General features: G+C 38.8%; 1 pseudogene; it reads left to right on the top strand.

Annotated features, from left to right (window-relative positions):
* Positions 1–17,357: 17,357 nt before the first annotated feature.
* On the top strand, positions 17,358–18,677 carry LOC148049638 (ubiquitin-like FUBI-ribosomal protein eS30 fusion protein pseudogene; annotated as a pseudogene).
* Positions 18,678–22,465: the final 3,788 nt, after the last annotated feature.

Below are 22,465 nucleotides of genomic sequence, written 5' to 3'. Positions count from 1 at the left end.
TTCAAGCCATTTTCTTCCCATTTAGTAGTGGACTATGCCAAGGCCATGCTCAAATTTGATTAGGTTTTTGCACTCTGAGCAATAATTAACATTTATTTTTCATTCCTCAAAAATGTGTGTGTGTGTGTGTGTGTGTCCAATTTGGGCCATTCTATAAATGTGTTACAGCTGTGCTATTGGACAATCTTTTCGATATATGTATGTAGTGTTTGAAAAATCTACATTTAAGTATGCAGTTTAATGGAAAAGGCTCCATGCAATCATTGTCACTCTTGGGGTTCAAACATCAGACCAGCGCTTTTGAATGGACCTTAGAAAAAAAAAATTGGACCTTTAGAAAATAATTGGCCCACTAGAAAAAAAAAGGATAGAATGGCGTAATATCATTCAAAAGGAATCTGACCTGATTTGGAGCAATGTGAGTATCAAAAGTCAACAGCCCAACCATTTCACTATCTGTTGCAAAAGATGTGACACCCACGTATGTATTAATTTACTGGTGTGAGATCTAATTCATGTAGTAGATTAGTTATTCATTTCTATCATATCTAGCACAGAAGTTCTCCCAATTAAATGAGACACCTGCAATTGCAGCAGAATTCTAATCAGCAAGTCACATCCATCCAAAACTGACACTCCAATTATCCTTTGAACTTCACAGCTGGAATAATGAGAAACTAAAAAGAAATTAAAACTGACACATTTGTCCATTCTTACTAGGGCTGCCTTTTGGTATTAACCCCTCTGTCCCAAGAATCAATTGCTTCCACACCTTGCATTGAGCCATTGTTTGTTGAATAAACCATCATTAATTGGGCCACAATCATAAAGCAGGAATGGGTAATTTAAAATATTACTAGAGTCAGTGTATTCATTTATATATTACTGTGTTTTCCTGAAAATAAGACAGGTCTTATTCTTTTGACCCCTGAAATAAGCGCTTGGCCTTATTTTCGGGGAGGTCTTATTATTTTTGAGGTACAGGAGGCAGCGAGCATGGTCACCTCATAGCTGCTGCTGTGTTGCAATATTTTCAGAGATGGCTTATTTTCAGGGAGGGCTTATTTTAGCGCATATGCTCAAAAGTCTGATTGGGCTTATTATCTGGGGGGGTTTTATTTTGGGGAAACAGGGTATATACTGTACTTTTTAAAAAAAATGTAAAGCTTCATTTACTCTGAAGCTGAGCAGCCCAGATATTTGAAAAATAAATAAATAAATAAAACCTTTGTGTGGCCCTCAGAGCCATTTCTGATCAAAGCTGTCCAAAATGAGTGTCATGGTATCTTTTCATTTTGAATGCAAAACAAAAACAATAGTACAATCCCTAAAAATAATTTCTAAAACAAAACCCCCCAAAAGGACACCCAAACATCACCACAAATAAAATAAGAAGAAATAAAATCAAGTTGTTAAGTGAGACATTTCTTAAGTCGACTTTGCCCCATTTTACAACCGTTCTTGCCTCAGTTGTTTAAGTGAACCACTGCAGTTGATAAGTTAGTAACCCAGTTGTTAAGTGAATCTGGCTTCCCCATTACCTTTGCTTGTCAGAAAGGAAATCACATGACCTTGGGACACAGTAACAGTCATAAATATGAACCAGTTGCCAACCACCTTAATTTTGATCACATGATCATGGGGATGCTGGAAAGGTGGTAACTGTGAAAAACGGCCATGAGTCACTTTTTTTCAGTGCCGCTGTAACTTTGGATGGTTACTAAGCAAACTGTTGTAAGTCGAGGACTACCTAGTTAAAAAAATTAAAGAATGAGAGTTTGGATTATCAAAGTGCCCCTGTTTCCTCTGCCCTCATTATCTTCATACAATTCAGTTAATAATGCCACAATTACTATTTAGTTTGGCAATGTTGGGTATAACAGTTGCAATGATTTTGATTCAACAATTTTATGTATGAATATATTTTGCAGTCTCTTGTGAAATTTCCTAGTCGAGACATATTTTCTTCTACTAGCTTCTTATGGAACAGTGGTTCCCAACTTTTCTGGCTCCAAGGACCAGCAGTGGCGGCGGCAGCAATGGTGGCAGGGATTGGAGGCAATGATTTTTCACATGTGCAACCTGACTCCCGTGCATGCGCAAATGAAGCTTTGCACATTCACCTGCCACTTGCACAGCCTGGTTCCCAATAAGCCACGGAGTGGTAGGAGTCTGTGGCGCAGGGATTGGGGATCCCTCTTACAAAGATTGACCAAGTAAAATTGATGATAAAAAAATTATATTTTTAATCTATGGGTAGAAAATGTAGCTTATTTATTTATTTACTTAAGTTTATTAACATGTTTTTATAGCCATCTACATCACATAAGTAATTTTGGATAGCTTATAAATATTAAAAATCAGAAACTGTACCCTATATAGCCATGATGGCGAACCTTTGGCATGCATTGCCCCAGCTCAGCTCCACCACGCATACATTTGTGCCTCCCACCGGACAGCTGGTTTTCGGGTCTCTGCCACGCATGTGCGGGAGCGAGCAGGGCACATGCAGGAGATGTGGGGGGGTCGCACATGCATGAGTGGGGTTAGGATACATCTAGGGGGGCCACCTATTCATATCGGGGGGAAAGGGGAGCATAGGGGGATTGTGTGCGTATCGCGGGCAGGTGTGTGCATGGGGGTATCACACATGCATTGCATTATGGGTGTGTGCATGCGCTTTTGGCACACGACGACAAAAAGGTTAGCCATCACTGCTATATAGCCTCCTGGTACACTAGGATAAACAAAACCATCACTCAGCAAAAACTACACCAATAGCAGCAAAGTTCACCTACTCGCCTGACCCAAATGCCTGGGGAAGTAGCCGTCTCCTCAATGCCTTGCCAAGGCTAATAGAATTAGAACAAACCAAGTGTTTGGAGGGGGGGAATACAGCTCCACAGGACAATTGCTGTGATTGAAAATTCACTACTGCAGAGTCCAAGAAGATAGCTTGGTTTGACAGAAGGGACCTGTAAGTTTTATATATAAGATAGGCTTAGCCGAATTTTAAGAAACAGTGTTTTCTGAGCAGACCTATTCTAAAGTGTCTACTCATAGCGTCTCTCCTGGAACCAGTGGGTGATCTCACAACAGTTTCATATAGAACTTCATATAAACATGTATGTGAAAAAACAGTCAAACCTGGCTCTGGAAACTTGTAAAAATACCATACAATTTATTCTTGAATTTTGGACTGGATATTATAAGCAGCAAAGTCAAAACTCTTCGATTAAAAAAGAAAGACAATTAAAAAAAACCTGTATCTATATAAACCTGTATATATCTCACTACTTGAGGAGTCTTGCTGTATTTAGCATGCTAATGTTTGCATACTGAACTTCCAAATGCAGAGATGCTTAGCTAAGGTGGAGGAGGTCAAAGAAAAGTCTAATATTCTGACTCTAATTCATATAGTGGACACTATTGTTTTCCTGTCTGTCAAGATTAGCACTTTCTAGTCTACTAAGATATGGGAATGATTACTGACAAATCTTAACCTTTCTCCTTTAGTACAAGGAAAATGAAGAGGAGTTTACAGTTACTGAGAAATTATTGGTTGGCTGGCTTCCTTCAACATAGACAAGATATTATTACATTGATTCAGTTCCTTTAGCAGCAACTTTGATAGTTTTTTTTTCATCTCCATTCCGGCATCTGAAATTGGATGTTTTCATTTTCTGTTGACTTAAGTTCATCTCATCATTATTATACATTCATGTCAACGGCAACTCAAAAAACACCAACATTAGCAAAATAAGCTTTTCACCCTTCCTCTCTCCTTTTTGCTTGTTTTCTCCAACTACCAAAGTGACTTTTCCTGGTAAAAATTAGAGACTTTTTTCAAGGACGGGAGAAATGATAATGTAGCCAGAGAACACAATACACAACATAAGATTTATTGGCAAGTGCTGTAGAGTTTTTGCATAAATTATGCACATTCATGACAGGCAGACTGCTTCTACAGAATATACGTAACTTTCACTTCTTTCTAATGCCAAAGACAGAATTGAAGAACAAACTATGCTTGGTTGTGCTCTGAAGATTATATATTTTTCTTCAAATCAAAGTTGGATAGTTTTTTTTTTACAATACAAAACATTCAAATGAAACTTTCTGGAAAAGAGGAGAAATTAATTGCTTCCATGTTCTCTTCTTGTTACTACTTTCATTTTCTAATCTCTGATCATTTCCACACAACTTGGAAGGAAGGGCTGCTTAGTGTTATATTGTTCATTTACCCATCAGAAGAAAGTAAGAGTTTTCAACTAGTTATACTAATACTGAAGTCAGAACTTTCTTAGCAACAAAATCCAAGGATAACCTGAGTAACCCCTTCACCATTCAATACTTCAACTTTTCCCAATCATGCCAAAATTGTATTACCAAATAGAAAGATAGATTTGTACCATTAGCAAGCAGAAGGGTTAATGGATTTGTGGTTGCAATTCCAGGCCAAGATTATTATTAATAACAAATTTTATCTTCAAAATTCACAAGAACATTCTGAATCAGAAGTCAAGAGATCCCACAAATAAATGATGTCATGAATAGGATTAAATACAAGTGTGCATGATATATTTCATACACAGAGTATCTTGTTGGGTTGTCACACCACAGATAATACAAATAAATCATACAATGCTTGCATTGAATAGTGCCTTCACATTTAACAGATTATCTTCCCACCCCCACCCCGTCCCAAACCATTGTTTGTGAGTTTAAATAAATTAGTAATTTCCTATATCTCCAATTACAGCTAGATATTTCCTAAAATGTAAAGGAACATATATTTGCTAGGAACATGCCACATTTCTTAGAAAGGTTCCCTGGTTGCCAATGTATTTATTTAGTTCATTGTTTGTTTGTGATATGATGGCATATCATACATGGACTAGCAATATAAATTAAATTTCAACTAGATTAGTACAATCCAATAAAATGTAAATGTGCAAAAGAGTTAAGTTAAAATGCTAGGCTAGGTAACCATTGAAGCACAGCATTATTTATATTTTAAAAATCAGATATCGAGCCAGTATATAGTCATTTGGAAATTTGGATAAATATCCAAAATTTGGAACATATATAAACCAGTGGTGGGATTCAAAAATTTTTACCACCAGTTCTGTGAGTGGGGCTTGGTGGACGTGGCTTTCTGGGCGTGGCAGGGGAAGGTTACTGCAAAATCTCCCGATTAGCTAGGACTCAGGAGGCAGAGAATAGATGGGGCCAGGGCCAGTCAGAGATGGTATTTACTGGTTGTCTGAACTACTCAGATTTTCCACTACCAGTTCTCCAGAACTGGTCAGAATCTTCTGAATACCACCTCTGATATGAACCCATTATATTTGCAGGAAGAATTTTGCTTGTTAATGCCATGTACACCTCAGAAGAATTCTTATAGGAGAACAATTATACTGTACAGACAGGATCCTGACAAACCAGTGGGCTTACAGCTGGGAAACAGAGAAATAATTGGATTAATCAATGCTACCAAAAACAAAACAGTGGATGATGCAGTATTACTGCTTTCCTGTCCTGGGCAATGAAAGAGATAGAAGCGCGATGGAATTGAGCAACTGAGAGCATTTTTCAGAGTGAGGCATCTGCTTGCTTTTCAGACAACAATATCTAGGCCCTCCGGGAAATGTCCTTACTGCAGCATTTTAAAAACTTGTGCTTAATAGCTGAATGTTACCAGCAACAATTGTTCTTTGCTCAGTCACACATAAAGCCTATTTGATGCTGTCCTTGTATAGCTGGATTAGCTCACTACTTTGGCATAATGAATTGACTTGACCTGCAGTTAATTCTTCTTTGCTCATAAATTGTTTATTGTTGCTCCTAACTATAAATAGGAGAGGCTACAAATATTAATCTCTTTCAAAGTTTGCTGCATTATCACAGACTCCAAAGCAGGGCTAGCATTTAACATTTTGGGGAGACTAAGAATCACTGCAGGCAAAGCAGTGATGTCAAATAAATAGGCTATATCGTACATATGGGCAATACCAGAATTTTATGAGTTCTTTTTCCTATTTAGGGGAAAGATTGAAAGTCCTTCATTTAAAAAAAAAAGCATAGTAAGCATATTTGAAGGCTTGCTGTTACAATCTTATAGATCTCACACCAAAAATATTTCCCAATTATCAGAAAAGTTGTTCAATGAGTGTAAATAAATGCTACCCCCTGACTGTGACCTCAAGATTGATCTCTATGTATAGAAGTCTCTTTAGGATTTAGAGTTTCATTTCATGGTGGGATTTTGGATACAAATAAATGAATAGATCTGATTGGCTGCTGTGAGTTACAAAATGATGGACTAAAAAGAATTCAGGCTTGATCCATCCTGGAATCAATTTTGTATCCTGGAAGAATTATTGAAATTTTCACTCATTCAAACTAATTCAAAACAGATGCATTAGGTTGTTTGAATTTCAGTTTGGCAATATTAGCTATACTGAATACACCAACTGGTGTATAATCAGGATAAAGAAGGATGCATCTCCATGAACATCCCCACTTGTTTGATTCAAGTAATTTCTCTGACTATTACTTTCCTTTTGTCTCCAGGCTATGTTGTTAATTTATGTATAGGTAGTCCTCGACTTATGATCACAATTGAGCCCAAAATTGCTGTTGGTAAGTGAGACATTTGTAAAGTGAGTTTTGCCCCATATTACCACCTTTGTTGCCACAGTTGTTAAGTGAATCCTTGCAGTTGTTAAGTTAGTAACGTGTTAAGTGAAACTGGCTTCCCTATTGACTTTGCTTTGCAAAAGATGATCTCATCACCGGGGGACCTGCAACCGTCATAAATATGAACCAGTTGCCAAGCATGTGAATTTTTTTTATTTTTTTTATTTTTTATTAGTAAAAGAAAAATACAACAGCCAATAGATTGCAAAAGACAATACAACATCCGCCACTGTTTTGCTTTACAATTGACTACTTTTCGAGACATTTCCATAATAACAAAATCGTTATAGACATCAAAAGTTAGGCATCTTCTTCCCTCCCTCCCTCTTTCCTTCCCTCGTTTCTTCTCTGCCACTCCCCTTCCTTCCCTCCCTCCTTCTCTCCTTCCCTCCTTCCTTCCCTCCTTTCTTTTCTCCTTTTCTCCTTCCCTTCCCCCTCCCTTTCCTCTCTCCTTCCCCCCTTCTTTCTCTCATACATTCCCTCCTTCCTTCCCTCCTTCCCTCCTTCCTTTCTTTCTTTATTCACATGACCATGGGGAGGCCACAACAGTCGTAAGTGTGAAAAATGGTCATAAGTCACTTTTTTCAATGCCGTTGTAACTTTGAACTGTCATTAAATGAACTGTTGTAAGTCAAAAACTACCTATATTATCATGTTATTTTATACTATTTCATATTCTTCTGCACTGTTCTTTTGATGCTGTCTTTTTAAAAAAAACCACTGTCATTTTTCTTTGCAGGAAGCTTTCTTGCTTCAGCTAGTGAATCATAAACATATGTTCTTGTACTAGCTTTTAAGGCAATTTCTCAAGTAATTTAATGGGGCTACCTGTTAAGTTTATTGTGAAACAATACGAGATACTTTATTTTCAAAATATTACTTTATTGAAGTGTTTTAAATGTTCTCATAGGGCGAATGCTTGTATCAGCAGCTGTTTGCTTTAGTTTACTATAATACTGACTTTTTAAAAAATACTACCAGAAGAGCAGCAATGTTTCTTTTCTATTTAATTATCCCCTTTATGATACTCGGTTTATCATACATCAATCCAAAGCAGCACTATTGTGCTTGGGCCATCTGCTCTTTCAGAAAAATTATCTAATATTTTTGTATTCTCTTCAGTTTGTTCTGCAGCTGGTGTTCACCCCATATATATTTAGCATCTGTATATATTTCAAAATTACAGTACTTGTATCATCTAATCAACAAAAACATACTGAATAAACAAGGGCAGAAGTAGACACTCAAAGTAGCCACATGCCTTAACTCACTGGTTATGCCCCAAGAATATATTTAATTAATTCATGACTCTATAAAAAATGGATATTGAACATTGAAAAGTTTATACAAACAATTGCATGTAAAGGGGGGTGGGGGTAACAATAGGAGCCAATGAAAGGAGATGGAAAATAAAATTCCTGCATGATGAACACGCTTAAGGGCTGCTTTCCCTATGTGGTACTCGCCAGATGTGTTGTGATGGCATTCCCTCTGAAAAATAAAGTTCCAACACATCTGGACAGCATCAATTTGAGATGGTTATTCTAAAATGTATTGAGCATGGCTTCGCCAAGCAAAGTTTTCCGGTACAGAAGAGACAGAGGGACAGAGATGCTTGATATCCTTATAACTGTCAACATTATCCAGAGTGAATGCATAGTATCAATTTCATATATTTCCTAGACAAAGTGCTAGAAGGACTGCTCATCAAATTTGAAAATGACACAAAGGGCCGCTGGGCACTGGACAATGCCAAGCATAGGTGAACATTGCCTTCACGCTTCCCCATCCTTAACCCTTAACAGATTTTCTTGGGAAATAGATGTTAAATCTCCAATTTAGTTAAAAGAGCCAAGTTGTGGGAGGAGGAGATTTTTAAAATTGACAAACTTATCCTCATTCAGTAAGGTGGTAAATACAGTGATAAGTTAACCTTATATGCATACACAAATGTATTTTGTGCCCTAAAGCCAGCATTCCTGAGAAGCCTAAAAGAAAAGTGGAAGAGTGGTTCATTGTATATTTAGATGTTAAATCATTTGAGTGGAGACCTAATGTTTTATTTTTTATGAATCATCAAGGAAGAAGTAAAACAGCAGCAGAAGAGAGAATGAGTCTATGATTTAAACTTTTTTTATTGAGGAATGCATATATTTGATCTCTAAAAACTAACAAAAGAAGAATCAATGGCAAAACGAGGACAGGAGAGAAAGACAAAATATTTAGTCACGTAATATACCAGCAGGTTGAACAATCTCTTTGACCCATTACATGCTAGAAGAATCAGGTCTTTAAGGCTTTCCTAAATGGCAGATCTCTGGGAGAATGCAGGCTCTCAAAATTTCCATAGGTCTCAAAATGAATAACCTGATATGTTTTCAAGCACAATCTTTTGGGGGAACATCCAGACAAGTTAAACAATAACCATAATACAATAGTCAAGGTGCCATAATAAACCTACAGCACAGCTGCATTGCTGTTGGGCCCAGTCAACGTCTCAACCCAGTCAGTGGTGAGATTCAAATCATTTAACAACCGGTTCTTTGCCCTAATGACTAGCTGAGTGGGCATGGCCATGGTGGCCGTGACCAGAAGATGTGACAGGCAGCACGTGCCCTCCTGCACCTCCCCTGGCTGCAAAACTGGACCGCTAGGGGATGCATGTCCCCGTGCATCTGGTTTGGGGCTACTAGGCCTCCCTGTAGCCTCCTGCAAGCAAAAATGGGTCATGGGGAGGCATGCTGCACCCCCCGTGCCGCATTTTGTGCCTATGAGGCTTCCTTGAAGCCTTCTGGGAGTGAAAATGGGCCATCGGGGCCTGTACCCCTGCACCCCATTTTGGCCTAGGAAGCCTTCCTGGAGCCTCCTGGGAGCTGCAGGGGCTACAGAAGGGGAATGCCACACCCCATGCCGTTTTGGGCCTAGTAGGCCTCCTGCACTTACCTGTGAGCCAAAATGGGGTGTGTGTGGACTCCTGGAAGGGGCAAAGTGGGGAGGGGCCAGCCAGCAATTTAACTTCCAGTTTCCCCGAACCAGCCGAATCGCACCACTGAACCCAGTGCTTGGGGAAGAGCCCACAGAATCATGGCCACCCATTTCCCCAAATAGCTGGAAATAAAAGATGGGTCAGGCCCTTGAATTTTCAAAGGATTTTTCTTCTAGAAATATTTAAAAAAGAAAAAAGAAAAAAAGAGGGGAAAATATGGCTGATGTTCAAGCCAAGACCTCATTCTGTAACATGTTTAGATTGAATGGGGGAGAGATTTGTCGACCTGCCAGTTGGGTCCTATCAGGTGTAGAAGTGGTGTTAAGTTGCAACTGTGAACTCTGCCAAAGGTTGCTGGAATGAAGAAAGAAGCAAATAATTGTTGGTTCCACATTTTTAGAAACATAAACACCAGCTGTTAAGTCAAACCTATTTCCATCCTTAGGCTAAGCATGTAAGTTTCTTGATAGGAGGAAAACAGAAAAGAGACAAAGCTACACAAGCTTTATATTAACAAATCTGGAAATAATTTTAAACATTTTTCTAGGTGAAGACAGTCCATGAAAGCAAAATCATTAGAATTACCTGAAGGCAGGGGGCAAGTATCCTCAGAAAGACAATCCAGCTTAGTGGTATAAATTCCCTTCCTCCAGTCCTGACAGGAAATCCCTTGTGATACCACAACAGTCTACCTTCCAACCATTTCTACAGTGTAAGTAAACTAAATCTTGATATCAAACTTCAAGAAATATGTTCTAAAACATGCAAAAGAATGAACTGCCAACTTAAAAAAAAGTAATGTTGTAAAAGGCAGTAGACTTCAATACAATGTTTACCCCGTTGACTATTTCTCGGTTGCTAATTTAAGGTAAACGGCAGACAGAAGTAATTTTGGTGAGATCAACTAAAGGATTAAGGAAACCCATAAAGCATTCTAAACATCTAAGAAAATAATTACGGTCTGCTACTCCTGGGATGAATCAGAGAATCTTCTTGGCTTCAAAACTATTGCAATAATGTATGTAATATAAAAGTGAATCCTGACCTAATCAGGCTGAGAAATCTACATTGCATTCATTTTTTTAGTTAAAAAACAATAATAATTGTACTACCAGTATGCCCAATAAAAATATATTTACTTGTGGCTATCACAAAAACATACAATTTCTTATTTGAATCTAAAAAAATATGGAGAATGCTTGGGATTGGTAACTTTCTGATTGGCAGGATAATAATTTAGTACCGGAAATTGTGCAAACTATTATGGTGGATTTAGGCTCAGAGCCAATCCCTGTTACTGTATTTACTTTGTTTATGCTTTAAAAAAAGTAAGTATAAAACTCTGTAAAGCTGCAATAGCTTAATAAATGAAAACCTCAGCAATATTTTCTCTGGAGGACACTGTATAAGAGAGAAAGCCCTCCACCTCCTCAGTGATTTCTTCCAGTTATTATATTTAGAATTAACTGGAAGGAGAAATGGAATTACTATCTGTAAATCTGTACAGTACAGAATGTAGTGTACTCAACTTTAGGAAGACTTAATGATTGTTTTGTCTGCCAAGAATTATAGGATTGATTACAATGTCTATACCTAGCTTGCTGGCGGGGGAATTCTGGGAGTTGAAGTCCTTCCATCTTAACATTGCCAAGGTTGAGAAACACTGCTATAAAACAATATAAATAACATGAGCAATAGGCCTGCTGATTTCTCTTCTTCTTCAACACTTGGCCAGTAATTCTGACTCTCTTTTTATCTGCACAATGGTTTCTGGAAAACAGCATGGCATTATGCCAAAGCCTAGGAAGCAGCACTGTCTGAAAGAAAATGATTACAACAAGCTAAAAGCAATGCATAGCTAGCCGAGTAATGACTGTCTCTGGCAGTGTGTGTCAGTGTGGGATACCATGACCCCTTTAAACCTGTGTGCATAAATCAGAACATTATTTATGGTTAGATGGTTGTCAGTTCTAGTTTACAACCAGGACATTTGATTAATTGGAAATTCGGCCATTTAATGCTACACTGACTATTTAATAGCCAACAGCTTTCTTACTTGTGATAAGTAGGTACTGTCTCCGGCTAACCAGCCCAAAACACTGAGGAGAGAATGTGTTCTTTATTACTTTCAGGCTGTTAATGCACCATATAATATTTACAGAACTAAAAATTATTATGACCCAATTAATGTTACTTATTTTCAAGAGAAACACACAGCTTTCATCGACTATTTTACTTACAGATTATATATTCTCCTCAGACTCAATATTGTTTTTACCATACTATATTTGGAGGGGATAAAAGGGTCTATTAATGGAAATTAATATCTGTTTGGTTGACCCTATCGGATGACAAAACATATCACTGAACAATCCTATAAAGAGCAGAAGTAGGACCTTATAGCAGATATCATTTATAAGAATCTTTAAATCCAGCTTGAAGTTTGAGAAACCCAGGATAAAGTTCTTTGACAGGGACAATCCCACATGTAGAAGGAAGGAGCTCACCATGGTTCAGTATCTGAAATGATTGGATGGATTGGTCATTTTCATGCATGGCTATAAAGCTACAATAATTTCCCAAGAATTAGTCAGTATTTGGGATTTCCCTCAGGCTCCCATTTACTGTGCTTTGGATTTTAATGAACAAAACACAATGGGAAAAAATCAATGTGACATCTTGGCTTGCAAGCTGGCATATCTATCTATCCATTTATCCATCTATCCATTCACAGAGCAAAGTCAGCCAGAGGTTACCCTATAAAATTGCTTCTCTGATCAAATCCTCAAATCACTATTAGTGATGTGACTATGTTGTCTGTCCATTTAGCTGTCCATACACACAATGCATTGTTCTCAGGACTCCTTCTGAATGATTTTCATAGGGTAGCCGGTGCCATTGCAGCTGCTGACACCAGAGGCCATGCTGATCAGATCTACCAGATACAATAGCTAGGTCTTCTGCTCTATTTATTTTACTTGCCCTGAGCTAGAACATGTAATGAGTCTGTTTTTCAAGAATGTAGAATATATATGCAGATAGGTGAGTTTTTCCTACTGTGATATGTTTTGTTAATGTTTTAATTGTTACCTTTATTCATTCAGCACTCAGAATTTTAGGTCAAGTGGGAAGCTATGTAAATCTAAACAAATAAATCATTCTGCAGTGCCAACCTAGAAAATGTCTTGTTGTTACAATACTGGATTACAATGTAACATTTACAATATAAGTCTTATGTGGCATTCAGCATACACATTACCCCCCCAAAAAAACATTGCTGACTTACTGGTAACTGAGTATCCCAAATTACTGCTTTTATTGCTGGCTACCATGTTTCCCCCAAAATAAGACCAGGTCTTATATTAAATTTTGCACCAAAATACGCATTAGGGCTTATTTTCTTGTTAGGTCTTATTTTCAGGGAAATAGTGTATTTATTAAATGTGTCCGTCTGGCTGACAATCTTAACTGGGGTTTATTTTTGGGGTAGAGCTTATATTATGAGAATCCTGAAAAATCATGCTATGGCTTATTTTCCAGTTGGGTGTTATTGTCAGGGAAACAATATTATGATTTGGGAAATGTACTGTATTTTGTACCAATATAGGGCTAAATAAAACACTAAACTCAGCTCAACTCCAGAGGCATGACGTTTCCCAGGCAAGTGAGAAAGCAGGAAGAAAGCCCATGTTGGCACATCACTATTGATCAGTCTCATAAGAATTGATAATTAGAGCCAAAGACATTGAAGAGCAGAAATCCTTCAAGTGGGAAGATTTGTGGACCTGGGGAGAGGGCAATGGGTAAGATAGGAAACTGATTGTCATATATTGTACAATGAAAAAAGATGTGGCTTCATTCCTATGTAAAATATTCTATGCCAGGTCTAGTAACTGCTAGTCACAAGAGAGAAAGCTGGATCCTGATTACAGTCTTTCAATACGTATAGTACAGGAAGAAGTTTTAGAAAAAATACTATTTATTACTTATATTTTAAGATGACAACTGTAAACATGGTTTAAGATTTGGCACAGGTCAACCCTGGCAATAAGCAAAGAATCCATGTGAAAAGATAGGTGAGGTGGAATCTGGAGTCCTAAGCATGATATACACAGAAGTTGTTTTCAGTGTTTTCTCCCAGGGAGTGAGGCCAATAAATTGGCCAGACTGAGCCTCCACCCAAATGTGCAGCTGAAGCATGTTACTCATTAGAGTCTGTTCTTTCCTTGGCTTGTTTTTTGGCAAATCTCAAGCTGCAAAGCTCAGCTCCTTACTGTTGGATCTTTATCATACCTCTGCTTAGGAGTGGATGGATGAATTTCGGAGTTCAATGGGTAGAAGCAAGGAGTCCTGGGGGCCTGGTGAATATGCTTCAGCCGAACTGGAATCATTGGAATCACTGGTTCCACCACTTCTGGAATCTGTCATGTCAAGACTGTTATCCCTAGATGCCCCTGATTCTACTTCCTTCCTATTCTTTTCATTAGAAGCCTGTCTAGCAGGGTCAGAGCAAGAGGCTCCTTCCTTGCCTCTAGTGAAATTTAGCTTTCATCACTCCAACAAGCCATTTTTAAGTACTGTATATTCCGCCATATAAGGCGACTGGGTGTACGACGCCCCCCTACTTTCAGGCACCCGCAAGCCGGCTGAAGCCTCCACACTGCCAGGCTTTTGTAGTTTGAGCTCAATGCTTTCCTCCTCCAGACCTCCAGCCAGACCTTACTAAGCCATCCCAGTGCTCATCCATTCACATGCTCAGGCAAGGAGCGCCAAGGTTATCAATTGAAAGGCTGGTGTCTGTGCTGGTGGCGGCGCTGGTTTTTGCTTTGGTGGCGTTGCTTTTTCTTTTGTTTTGGTTTTTTGGTGTACTTGGCGTATAAGACGACCCCCGATTTTTAAAATAATTTTTGGGGGTTAAAAAGTTGTCCGGAAAATACGGTACATGTAATCCTAAAACATGGCAGTTTTAGACCATCCTTAGCCACAAAACTAGCTAGGTGATCTTGTGCTCATCACTTGATCTCAGTCCTAGGAAGAAGACATTTCTGGAAAACCTTGTTGGTGAAATTGCAGGGACTTGTTCATGGAGTCTCTGAGAATGAGACATGATTGAAGGGAAGAAAAAGAAAGATCTAATTTACATCAGCACCATTCATAAAGCCTCTTCATACTTTTGCCAAGAACTTTTGCTTCCATTCATTTACCTTTATGGATGTTTCCATCCATCCATCACTTCATGCATTACTATTTGCCTCTTATGGAGGATCTCATCTATTACTTCTAACTGTAATCTTTTCAATTTTCTAAACCCACTCGTTCTTCTTCAGCTGATTTGTTTAACTATTCATTCTTAGTTAATAATCTCCCTTTTATATACTTCACTCATATAGTTGCCATTTATTTCTGTACTTAATTTGGATTCTTAAGTATCCCATTCCCACTTTTTGTTATTTTTTCTGATATGCCGAATGCTAATTTTCTTATTAAATGATAACAATGCTCTTATACATAATCAGTTTTATTTCTTTATACAAACATTCCTTCCTTCTGTTAGACTACATACTACCATTAGATTTCTACTAGCATTTCTCCATCTGTTTTCCCATCTTTAATAAACATTCTGCCAAGTTACACACATTCATCTACTTGATCTAGTTGAAAATTGTTTTATACAAATCACATAAGGACTTGTCCAATGACTAAGAATGATAGCATTTTGTAGCATATCAAGCTCTCTGGAAAGATCATCCCATAATGAAGTTCTTGTTCTGATAAAAATGGGAGAGGCAGATGCAAAAGAAACTAGGACCTCTGTTACGTTTATAGGTGTAAAGAAGACAAATTCACATTTCTTCCCATGCTTAAAAAACTCTAGTCTCCTCAATATCGGGCCTACCTAGTGGAGGCACTCAGGAAAAATCTCCACAGGTTGATCTAAATCAAAAGGCAGGTTTCCAAAGGCTACCATTCCTCTAGATGTCTATTTCTTAAATCAATTCTCAGCACAGTCCAGCATCAGAATGATCTCATAGCATTAAAAATGTGTCCATTCCATGCGAGAACATTTAGAAAACTGTTAGACCCAAGGAATAAGGAATTCTGGAACAAGATATTATGCGCCCCAGACAGCACTGATACAATCTGAAAATGGCAAGACTTGGAGATTCAGCTCTGTCTAATTTCTTTCAGCAGCACTTGTAAATGATGCTATTAATAGAAAATTACCTTCTTTGGTCTTTCAGAGACCACTTCCTCCCATTCTTCTACTGTTTAAAATCAAGGCACAGAAGCCTTAGTTGAGGCAAGTCTCTTTTGCCCTCTCCCTCCCAAACTTGCTGTTATCTTTCTGTCCACTGCATGTCCTGCCAGGACTTAAAGTTGAGGGGCGGGGGTGGGGGTGGAATCCGGAAACCTCTTTGTGTCTTTGTGATTGCTGAAATGTCCAAAACTGTTAAACATATGGAAACATACACACAATGGAATGTAAAGGACTGGCTTCCTTCAGAGAATGGGAGACTGTCCACATGACAAAGAGGCCGACATTAGGGATTGCCTGGTCCAGAGCAGGGCGGTGTCTAAATCTTTCAGTGCTACAGGATATTAGGATTGTAATCACTGATCCCCCAACCATTTCCTAACCCACCCTCATGTCTGGACTGCTGTGAAGGATAAAGTTAGGCCTAATGCTTATATTCTGCTACGTTCAATGATATTGCCAGGGTATAAACCACACAAATAGAAAAGCAACAACTGAAGCTCCTCCAGTTCAGCTTTGAGATTGTATATTAATAACTTCTGCATCTTCTTCCATTTAATTTAACTCTTTTGAACCACCAGTAGTGGTCAAGGCCTGTGACGCAAGTCAGTCATGACAGATGTTGACCCCAGAATGGAAATGCTGCCACTGCAAAACAGCCTCTAGATGAATAGAATGGGGCATGTGGAAGAATATATAGTGAGATATACAATGAATTCAATGAGATTGTGGTTGAATTCTTAACAACAGTGAGATGAACCCAGGTAGCAATATTTTAGAAAATTACAGCCTTAAATATATTTCTTCCAATAAAAAGGTGGAGATTCTTGATGAAATATTGTGATGCCAAGCCTGAAACACCCAACACTATTTTTTTTAAATTCTCATTTCTTGATGGAAAAAAACCCCGAATCTTTGCACAAAGCATTTCTTAACTAAAAGGCCAGTCTTTCTGTCCTAATTTAGAGGGGTGCCATGTTATCCTTCTGTTGTTGTGAGGGTTTTTTGCTATTTGCATAACAAGGGCAGCTTGAGGAAAAAAATAATTGGTGGTACAAAGACCATGACAATGAGAGCTAGGGTATAAACATTAAATATAAATAGCAGATGATTGAAAGCTGACGAAATAAATGAGGTGATGCTAAACATTTTAGGGACATGCTCTAGTAGTAAAATATACTGTTGCTTATGACAACTCACGTCATATTAAAAACTCCTGTTTACCAAGACAATTCTTGTCTTCTGATTTGAAATAATCACAATACAGAGCTCATTTTTCTAGCTTTCGGTGATTCTTTTACTGATGCTAGGATTACAAGCATTCAACTTCAACAAATGTACTTATAAGGCCAAAGTCAGCATGCACACTGCAGCATAAAGTTTTTTCTAAGAAGGCCCCCATAATCCGGCAGAATGTATAAAAGCATGCCAAATGGGATGACACATTTCACTGTGGCTGTTTCTGTTAAGAGATTCAAGACAAGGGTTGGTTCTGCCTTACACTCATCTCTAAAACAGTTTGGCAGCTGGCCAAACCTGACTCCTATTAAACATCTGTAGACCTTCATAACCAAAATTGCTTCATAAGGAATGATGAGTTTTGAGCCCACATTCTGAATTTCCCATTCTATTCCCAATAGGATCACTTGCTATGTTCTGTTATCTTTGTAATGCTTAAAGTGACTGTAAGCTCTAGAAATTCTGTGGGATCTTTGGTGCTCTTGGAGCTTGGTTATTTTCTTGCACACATTTCATCATCAAACTAGGTAACATCATCAGTGCATTGTTATTCTGTGCACATCAATGCACTAATGTAAAAATATTCTCTTCTATCAATAGTAGAAAATCTTTGTGTTTTCTCATTCAATTTGCTAAAAGAGGATTTGCTTTAGAAATTCTCTCAAAGGAGAAGAACATTCCAAAGAAGTTTTCATGAGAGAAGGACAGTACTCTTGCATTTATTTAGCTGCAAGATGCCAATGTATGTAAATATCTAGCTTTTCTCTGTGCAATATGTCAAGTGACCTCATGCTTTGTTTTTATTAAATCCCAAAGGCATCAACCAAGAATTTCTTCCATTTGACTTCTCCAGTAGTGATACTAAGAATCTTATTCATGAAATTCTTGGGGAATGTCTCCTTCCTCTTTAGAAATTGGAGCACCCCCCCCCCCACTTTTCCTAATCAGCATGAGGCAGCAGTGGTTTCTCTTCCCTCCGGCCTCCATCTTGACTCGGCATGAGGGGAGTGAAACCATGAGCTTTTCATTTGTGCTCAGAATCTGCACACTCTTGAGGTGTCTCGACATGAAACAGTAGCTCATCTTAAGGCTCAGATCGAATCCCTGAGGACATCACCCTTGAAGATCAAGAGATTCTTTTGGGTGGAATCCCCTTGAAAAACCCCAGCTGCCTCTTGAAATAGCACCTTTGGGACAGCCATGACCTGGATGCCTGAGAATATCCATAGACCCTGGGAAAATGATTCTGTCATTGGTCAATGTGACATCAGTGACTTTACAACTTACAACGTTACTGCACACATGCTTGGTCAGAAGGTCCACAGTTCCATGACTCGTGCTGGCAAAGTTAAAGGCCAGACCACAAAGGTTGCTAAGCAAGAAAAGAAGCAGAAGAAAACTAGGTGGGGCAAGAAGCTCATGCAATACAATTGCCGATTTGTCAATATTGTGCCTGGTTTTGGTAAAAAGAAGGGGCCAAATGCCAACTCCTAAACAGCACTGAGTCATATAATAAATCATATATGTTTCTGGGGGGGGGGGAATTGGAGCACCCAGTTTCTCAGCTCAAAAATGTGGTGGTCAGTTTCCAAAGCATTACTTTTCCCCAGCTCCATCATATGCAACCGTTGGTTGTTTTTCTGTTTGAATTATAAGTTTTCTATTATACATGAGAGGGACGCAGTGGTTCAGTGGCTAAGACGCTGAGCTTGTTGATCAGAATGGTCGGCAGTTCAGTGGTTCGAATCCCTAGCGCTAATCAAAATTCCTTAACTGATGGGGTTCATAACATACCTTCCCTACCTACCTAGCAAGGAACTTGTTTGATCTTTCCTGCTATTTATTATAGCAACCTTTCTCCTAGGAACTCAAAGAGGGTGCCCTCTCATTCTGTCTTCAAACAACAACCTTGTGAAATAGTTTGTACTACAAGATCATGTTTGGCCCTCCATGCTTGAGTGAAGCTATGGACTGGAGTCCTCCTGGCTTCCTGTTATTCAGGAAACTGCTTGTAAGTGCTATGTGCTTAGAGCTCAAAGCATTTTTAGAGACCCCCCCACACACACTTGAATGTTTCTGTTGCTCCCATCTGAGAGGAGACTATTTCTAGCAGGACTACCAGATTCTGTAACAGCTTTGGTTCCCTATGCCATCCATTTGGTAAACATGCAAGATTTGTTTTTCTCGCCATATCAGTGGTGGGTTCTTACCAGTTCAGACCGGTTCAGCTGAACCGGTAGTGGTTTAACGGCCTGGGTCACTGGAACTGATCTCTGGAAGTGACCCAGGCCTGCTACACCCCCGAACCGGTTTTCTGGGTGGCATCATAGGTGCCTCCATCTTGTTTTTGGCTTCTTCGCATGCACAGAATAATTTTAATTGCACTGTGCATGTGCACGTAGCACGCCCACGAGTGAACCAGCAGAAGTGCCTGCTGGAACCCACCCCTGTGCCATATACATGTTGTCAGGTTTCCAAAAAAATGCCCTAATTAATTGACACATGTATACATACGAACTAGACTGTGTTGTTTCTCTGTGTCATATAATATATGTGTGGGTATATACATAATCTTATGTTTATTTAGTTTGTCATGTTTATTTAGTATACATTGGAGGTGGTGACTCTTTAAGAGCTGTATGCAATGAAATTTCATTTTAATGTATGACAATTACTATACATTCAAAGTGACAATGAAGTTATTCTAAGTTCTAAATTGTGCAGCTCTTTTCTTAGAAATCTTAGGAGATATGGAGATGGTATACAGATTTTGCTATTGTGCATTCAAATGAATGCCCACACAATCTAACTCCTTTGCATACTTTGAGATGTTGTTCCATGTTCATATTCAACCATCATTAAATACACAAATTGTATTTATTTTCCTATACACATATCTTGTTATTCCCTCTCTCATCCCATAATTTTCATGGTATGGCAACTGCAACTAATGAAGCTTCTCTTCCTATAAACTTTTCTCTGTTGTAAAGACATCATTTATGAGATGTAATTCATCTCACAGAAAGAAAAGGAGAATGGAATTTAGCAAACCGAATTGTATTAAAAATGATACACTTTTAAAAATCCTGAAAAAAGCACAGCCTTCCTCTCCCCCACTTAAAAAGGCAACAATCGTGGCCAAAGAAAATGTATAAAACATTTCCATTTTGGAGATTATTTGTTTCTTCACTGAGTATCAGATGTCAGATGTCAGCAACTAATTGCAGGGAAGGATTATTGCTTGCAGATTTTCTGGCTGCCCTGATTGAGAATCAGATAGAAGTTTTGGATTTTCTGTTTAGAAGTACCTAAAAAATCATAGAGTTGGTAAAGAGCACTTAGGCCACTGAATCCAACCTCCTACTTAAGGCAGGAACCCAACTCTGAAGCATCCCTGACAGATGGATGCCTAGCCTTTAATCAAATGGGGATGCATTTGAATGAATGAATGTGAATGTGTTGAGTTCTCTGGATAACTGGTTCTACTGATGAACTATTTGGTTTTCTTTTTTCTATCTTTCAGGACATTAGCATCCACATCAATTACATGTCACTTACAAATCTGAATACCACTTCCTCTCCATATTCATCCAAGGGCCGAGAACCAAATATTGTGGTAACGCAATCAATCTGTCTCTGCTGAAGAACTAGTGATGAGCAAAATTTGACTATGATGTTTTGAACCAGAGATGTACCCACACTGCAAAAGCCATTTGGCCACATTTAACTAATTTACTAATCAAAACATCATGATTTAGTTTGTCAAATAAAAAAGTCCACAGCAATTGTGCAATCTGTTAAGGAAGTTGCCCAGTCAAAAATATGAGATAAGGTCAGTCTGGCAAGAATTCTTCGTGACAAATCGACATTTATTTCTATTAATCATCACATTGTTTTCAAGCTCCATATCTTTAGAATATGCTTTGAGATCTGTAGTGCTTGCAGTCAGGGGTGAAATTCAGCAGGTTCTGACAGGTTCTGGAGAACCAGTAGGGGAAATTTTGAGTAGCACTAAGAGAAAAGAAAATACCACCTCTGGCTGGTCCCAGAGTGGGCGGAATGGAGATTTGTAGTATCTTTCCCCTGGAGTGGGGTAGGAAAAGAGGTTTTGCAGTATCCTTCTCCTGGAGTGGGGTGGGAATGGAGATTTTGCAGTATCCTTCTCCTGGATTGGGGTGGGAATGGAGATTTTGCAGTATCCTTCCCCTAGAGTGGGGTAGGAAAAGAGGTTTTGCAGTATCCTTCTCCTGGAGTGGGGATGGAATGGAGATTTTGCAGTATCCTTCCCCTGGAGTGGGGTAGGAAAAGAGGTTTTGCAGTATCCTTCTCCTGGAGTGGGGTGGGAATGGAGATTTTGCAGTATCCTTCCCCTGGAGTGGGGTAGGAAAAGAGGTTTTGCAGTATCCTTCCCCTGGAGTGGGGTAGGAAAAGAGGTTTTGCAGTATCCTTCTCCTGGAGTGGGGTGGGAATGGAGATTTTGCAGTATCCTTCTCCTGGATTGGGGTGGGAAAAGAGGTTTTGCAGTATCCTTCTCCTGGAGTGGGGATGGAATGGAGATTTTGCAAAATCCTTCTCCCAGGAATGGGGTTTTTGCAGTATCCTTCCCCTGCCACATCCACTAAGCCACGCCTACAGAACCGGTAGTAAAAAAAAATGAAATTTCACCACTGCTTCCAGTCCTTTTCTACCATTGTGAACACATTTGTTCTTGTCCAGTTATCCGGTTCTTCATTAGTTCCTTGGGATTTCTCAAAGATGATGCATAATGCTATGGCCAAACCATCAGCAAGTTCCCTTAATGCTCTTGGATAAAATTCAACTGTCCATAGGAATTTACATTCATTCAAACTGATACAGCTAGACTATGCCTTTATCAGTCTCAAGCTCGAGTTCTTGTTTTTCATAGTTGCCTGGTGAAATAAATATTTTTGTTACATTTGACTAGCTGTGCATTTTGTTTGTTATCCATCAACATTTTGCTGTCTTCGCTGAGCTTCCTGCAAGGTCAAACCAAAGCACCAAGTGAAGCTGAATTCAATCAGCAAGCACTGCAAAATTGCAACAGAATTATGAAATTGTACACAACACACTCAATCACATCAGGGCCTCAAAAAGCTGCATTTACTTATTTGTTAAATGGGGAAGGGCTCTATGCAGCTTAGCATTTTATATCAGCCTGGCGTACAAATCTGTTTTTATAGTCACTCTGTGAAATACAGAGAAAGAGTACTAGTGAGTATCAGATCCAGCCAAAGTTTGGGTCATGATGTAATGCAGAACAG

The sequence above is a fragment of the Thamnophis sirtalis genome, unplaced genomic scaffold, assembly GCF_051295495.1.
Source record: "Thamnophis sirtalis isolate CommonGarterSnake01/CBP01778 unplaced genomic scaffold, rThaSir2_p1.2 scaffold_1, whole genome shotgun sequence".
Lineage (NCBI taxonomy): Eukaryota > Metazoa > Chordata > Lepidosauria > Squamata > Natricidae > Thamnophis > Thamnophis sirtalis.
This window is presented reverse-complemented; position numbering and strand designations above follow the sequence as displayed.